Raw genomic sequence first — 6,587 nt, 5'->3', positions numbered from 1 at the left:
TGCATTCTAACCATTAAAACCATGAAAACATGCATAGATCTATAGTCTACATGCATTCTAACAATTAAAGACATGCAAACCTGCAAAGATCTATTGTTCACATGCATCTTAACAATTAAAATCATGCAAACAACTCATCAAGGGAGCTTTGCAGGATAGTAAGGGCCAGCTGATCAGCTTGACTCCATTTTTTCTTTTCAGCATTGTTGTCAGGAACAAGGGTTGTCGAATCTGCATTCTCAGCCGGAGATGATGGTGTCCACTCCGATTCGGTGATATGCAGCCATAAGCCCTTGCTCTTAAGAACAGCTTTCGCCGCTTTTGACCAATAGAAGTAATTCTCACCATGGAGAACAACCGGGATAATCTTGGCTTGAGTTTCCATGTCGTTCAAGAGAAGACACTGACACAGATAAGGAAGGCCAAGAAACAGAAACGAGAAACAGAGACAGACAAGGATCGAGACAATGACTGAATCGTCAATGCTCTGATACCATAAACAAGTTTGTTTCAAAGATTTTAGTGTCTGGGCACAAGAGAAGAAAAAGGAACGTCTTGTGCTTTCATATGTTTGATCGTCATCTACACTTGTCAATATATACAAGTATGAACAAACGGCTAATACAAGATTTGGTATGTACAGAATCAGCAAGTAAATCTGTCGCATATATTGCTGAATATTATAAAGCTAAATTTACTTGTTTCCTTCTTCGTGTTGAATCTTCTGCATTGTATACTTTCCATTTGTGTTTGCTGAGTTGTCTTCTTCTAGAAACGTCGAGTTGTCTTCGTTCCTGAGTGCATCTGATGTCTCATAGTTAGAGACATACTCATTGACATCCACAGATATCATATCATCCACGACCTAGTCCGGACGGTCCGACTTTCGGGCAGATTTCCTATTTCGCGTTTTAAGGGTTTTGGACAATCTTAATTAATGAGTGAGCCGCCACAAACCCTAAAAAGAATAACCTCATACGTCCCAGATTCAGAAGAGAGCTTAGAGAAGCTTGATTTTGAGTTCTAGTATTGGAATATCGATTCCAAGTCAAGGACATCGGTTTTTCTCTTCACGAATCCTAGCAGATACGTTCCAAAGCGTTGGAATTCATCCCGCCGGTGTGGATACGTGTAGAGGAGTTGTGCTTTCAACTCTTGGTGATTAAAACAGGCCCTGGATCGATTGATACTTCCAGATCTTGAAAGAACGAGGTAAGTATTCGAATCCCACGACGATATACACGATTGTTCGGGTTATTGCACAATTGGTTTTTGTGTGACGTTTGGCTAGGTTTAGATCTTTCCTTCCGCTGCATGAAACCTAGAAACCAAACCCTAGATCGATGAGATCGCATGCTAGGTACCCGAAGGGAACCCCAACAGTGGTATCAGAGCCTGGTTCTCTGTATATCGCCGTGCCTGTTGCTTGTTTGCATGATTTTAATTGTTAAGATGCATGTGAACAATAGATCTTTGCAGGTTTGCATGTCTTTAATTGTTAGAATGCATGTAGACTATAGATCTATGCATGTTTTCATGGTTTTAATGGTTAGAATGCATGTAAACATGAGATCTATGTTTGTTTGATGATCTTGATTATTGAATAAAGCATGGATGAGCTATGGTTCTTAGGAGGCTTGATGGTGTGTCGAAACGGGGATGAAAACCCTAGTTTACGGGACCCGAAACCGAGATCCGAAGTCTGTCCGTCGCATGGACCGAACGGTCTAGAGTGTAGACCGATCGGTCTACGCATGACGGTGGTTGTTCCTTTTAGGTCAAATTAGGTCAGACCGAACGGTCCAAAGGTTGGACCGACCGGTCTGGACCGATGACCATAAGAGGGGTTCGGATCACGTTTGACAGACCGTCCGGTCTGGTCTTCGGGCCGTCCGGTCGGGGTCTGATGGAACGTTCGGTATTCGGGGTCGGTCTGCATTCGATCATCCTTTCCAGAAGGTCTGGAACGGACGGTCCACGGATGCAGACCGTCCGTTCTGGCTTTCTGGAACGGACGTTCCACGTGTTTCGACAGACCGTCCGTTCTGGCTTGCTGGAACGGACAGACCATTAGAGGCAGACCGTCCGTTCTGGATTGCTGGAACGGACGGTCCACGTGTTTCTCTGGACCGTCCGTTCCAGTGTTCAGGTTTTTCCAAAGTTAAACCGACGGTCGGTTTGGACCTTGGACAATCCGTGATTCTGCAGAATTCAGATTTTGATCGAACAATTGTTGTGTTGGATCGATTATCAGAATTAGAATCAAAGCCTCACATAAGACCAAGCTTGATGACAATCCAGAATTCAGAGTTTTGATTGTGCAATCGTTGTCTCGAATCAAATATCTGAATTAGGATATTGAGAGGGTTCTGGTATCGAATCTAAGGAAAACAAATGTTGTTTGGCCAAGAGATTCTATATATAGACACCTCAAACGAACTAAGAGTAGTTCATCCGAGTTGATCAGAACAACTTGACTGGAATGACTTGAATTCAGGCAAGGTATCCTGGTGTTCAAGACAAATGAAGCCTCAATTTTGAAATCTCAAGCTATTACCGCCCATTAGCAGAGCAACTGTCAAGGCCTCGATCGTCATGGTTACGGGTCATGCCCTAGCTGAGCGTGCCTGACTATCTTGGTGAGGCAGTATGGAGAAATCGTGATTCTCATAGCTCAAATATGGTTGAGCTTGAATTGGGTTATCAAGTCGGACTTGGACCTAATGGTAAGGATGGGATGAGGAACATGCAGTGATAGCGTATCACTATCCCATACTCATCTAGGAATCACATAGGATGTGATTGACAAAGTGTTGTCTACCTAAATAGCATGGTTTTGAGCGTCATGCCCTAGCTGACTCAAAAGCATGTGAAATATGGATCCTAGCTCACTTGGAAACTCATTGAGGGTGTTTTTCTTAGTGGGAGCCTGTCATATTGCATCTATTATCTGTGATAGTAAGTGTACTAAGTGACTTGCATATTTTCTGTCTGTTTGTTTGTCTTTTTCTGTAGTGTATATCTGTTGCAGGAATCTGGTTAATCTCACCATGCGATCTATCCTTATGAAGGATAAGCCTCTAACCAAGGCTTCTGGATCGATCATTGATGCTTATTGGAAGCATGAGGATAATGATCTGGACGTGTCCAGCTTGATGCTTGGAAAGATGTCTTCGGAATTGCGTGAGCAATTAGATGACATGGACAATTCATTGATGGATGATCAGTTGAATATGTCATTCCAAGAGAAAGCTGGGAGCCAAGGGAAGAATGATATGGTGATTGTTGGAAAGAGTTCCAGCAAGAGGAAACGTTCCAAAGGTAAGGGCAAAAGGAAATTGACAAGTGTTGTCACTAAGCCTAAGTCCAAACCCAAGAAGGAAGAGTGTTATTTCTGTCATGCCATTGGGCATTGGTACAGAAATTGCAGACTCTACCTGGAAGATCAAAGGAAGAAGAAGCTTGCAGAAGCTTCAACTTCTGGTATCTTCGTTATAGAGGCCAACTTATGTACTTCTTCATCATGGGTATTAGATACCGGATGTGCCTCGCACATTTGTACAAATGTGCAGGGACTGCGAGGAAGTAGACAATTGGCAAAGGGAGAAGTAGATCTCCGTGTCGGGAATGGAGCAAAAGTTGCTGCATTAACCGTCAGGACTTATGATCTGACTTTACCTTCTGGCCTAGTATTGGAGCTGCATGATTGTTATTTTGTACCTGCCATCAGTAGGAACATCATATCGATTTCATGCTTAGACTCAGATGGTTTCAGATTTGTTATTGAGAACAAATGTCTGTCCATTTATAGAGGCGATTTATTCTATGGTAAAGGTTACCAGTTTAATGGCCTTTATATTTTGGAAGATGAACCATCTGGATACAGGTCGATCTATAATGTTAGTACCAAGCGGTTTAAGCCGAACGACTTAAACCCGACCTATCTCTGGCATTGTCGACTTGGCCACATCAACGAGAAACGCATAGCGAAGCTTCATTCTGATGGACTTCTTGATTCTTTTGATTATGAGTCAATTGAATCGTGCGATTCTTGTTTGATGGGAAAGATGACAAAATCTCCTTTTTCTGGAAAAGGAGAACGGGCTACAGAGTTGCTAGAACTCATACATAGTGATGTATGCGGTCCTATGAGCTCTCCCGCTAGAGGAGGTTATCTGTACTTTGTTACGTTTACTGATGATTTCAGTAGGTACGGTTATGTCTACTTGATGAGACATAAGTCTGAAACGCTTGAATTGTTCAAGATTTTCAGAAACGAGGTACAGAACCAACTTGGCAAGACGATCAAGTTGCTTCGATCTGATCGAGGTGGCGAGTATATGAGCCAAGAGTTCACTGACTATCTGGCAGATTGTGGGATTGTCTCACAGCTGACTCCACCTGGAACGCCACAGTGGAATGGCGTGTCTGAGAGGAGGAACCGGACCCTATTAGATATGGTACGGTCTATGATGAGTCAGGTCGATCTTCCTAAATCCTTCTGGGGATATGCTTTGGAAACAACAGCGCTTATACTGAACAACTGTCCAACAAAGTCGGTTCAGAAGACTCCATATGAGATATGGACTGGGAAGCGTCCCAGGTTAGCATTCATGAAGATTTGGGGATGTGACGTTTACGTGAAACGTCTGGCTTCTGATAAGCTATCCGCCAAGTCTGATAAATGCATATTTGTGGGTTACCCTAAGGAAACTAAAGGGTACTGGTTCTACAACCCATCTGAGAACAAAGTGTTTGTTGCTCGGAATGGATCTTTCTTGGAGAGAGAGTTCGTCTCCAAGAGAGTCAGTGGGAGTAGAATAGATCTCGAAGAAGTTCGAGAACCACAAATAGTCGAAGAACCGAACGAACAGGTCGAAACAGTCCAACCTGTATCACGAGTTGTTGAGACAGCACCTCCTAGTGAACCTCGGAGATCTGGTAGAATTCACCAAGAGCCTACAAGATATGGTTTTCTTGTGACTGGAAACAACGAACTCATGTTGTTAGAACATGACGAGCCTACGTCGTATTCAGAGGCTGTGGCGAGTTCCGATTCCGAGAAATGGCACCAGACCATGGAGTTTTAGATGCAATCCATGTACGACAACAAAGTGTGGACTTTGGTCGATTCATTCAATGGTATTAAAACCATTGGATGCAAGTAGGTTTTCAAGAAGAAAAACGACATGGATGGCATCGTGCATACCTATAAGGCACGACTCGTAGCGAAAGGGTTTCGGCAGATTCATGGTATAGACTATGAAGAAACCTTTTCACCAGTCGTGATGCTTAAATCCATACGGATTCTGCTGGCCATAGCTGCGTATTATGACTACGAGATATGGCAGATGGACGTCAAGACCACATTCCTTAACCGGGAATTTGCTCGAGGATGTGTACATAACACAACCCGAGGGTTTTGTTGATCCTAAGAGTCCGAGGAAGGTGTGCAAGCTTCAAAGATCCATTTATGGACTGAAACAGGCTTCGAGGAGCTGGAATCTTCGATTTGACGAGGCAGTCAAAACGTTTGGCTTCCTGCAAAACGAAGATGAACCATGCGTTTACAAGAAGGTCAGTGGGAGCGCAGTGGTCTTCCTTGTGCTTTATGTAGATGATATATTGCTCATCGGAAATGACATTCCTACCTTGCAAGGAGTAAAATCCTGGCTAGGATCGGTCTTTTCGATGAAGGACTTAGGAGAAGCCGCCTATATTCTAGGAATCAAGATCTATAGAGATAGATCGAGAAGGCTTCTTGGTCTAAGTCAGAGTACATACATTGACAAGGTCTTGAATCGGTTCAAGATGCAAGACTCCAAGAGGGGTGCCTTGCCAATGGGACATGACGTAGCTCTTAGCAAGACTCAGTGTCCAAACACACAGGATGAGCAAGAGTGCATGAGTAGGATTCCATATGCCTCGGCAATTGGATCCATCATGTACGCCATGTTGTGTACTCGCCCAGACGTATCATATGCATTAAGCATGACTAGTAGATATCAATCTACACCAGGTGAGGCTCACTGGATTGCAGTCAAGAACATCCTTAAGTACTTGAGAAGGACTAAGGATTTGTTCTTGGTGTATGGCGGATTGGAAGACGAGCTCGCTATAAAGGGTTATACCGATGCTAGTTTCCAAACCGACAGAGATGACTTCAGATCGCAGTCAGGTTATGTTTTCTGCCTGAACGGTGGGGCTATCAGTTGGAAGAGTTCCAAACAGCCAACCGTGGCAGATTCGACTACAGAAGCCGAGTACATAGCAGCATCGGATGCAGCTAAAGAAGCTGTTTGGATCAGGAAATTTGTGGGAGACCTGGGGGTCATTCCTAGCGTTGCAGATCCCATTGACTTGTACTGTGACAACAATGGTGCGATTGCGCAAGCTAAGGAACCCCGGTCACACCAGAGATCCAAACACATACTCAGGCGATTTCACTTGATCAGAGAAATCATCGACAGAGGAGACGTGAAGATAAGCAGAGTGTCGACAGATGATAATATTACCGACCCATTGACGAAGCCTCTCCCTTCATCAAAACATGATGGTCATGTTAAGGGTATGAGGATTAGATGCTT

This window comes from Tarenaya hassleriana, unplaced genomic scaffold, assembly GCF_000463585.1.
Source record: "Tarenaya hassleriana unplaced genomic scaffold, ASM46358v1 Cleome3, whole genome shotgun sequence".
In the NCBI taxonomy this organism is placed as follows: domain Eukaryota; kingdom Viridiplantae; phylum Streptophyta; class Magnoliopsida; order Brassicales; family Cleomaceae; genus Tarenaya; species Tarenaya hassleriana.
The sequence above is the reverse complement of the archived record's forward strand: the minus strand, read 5'-3'. Positions refer to the sequence as shown.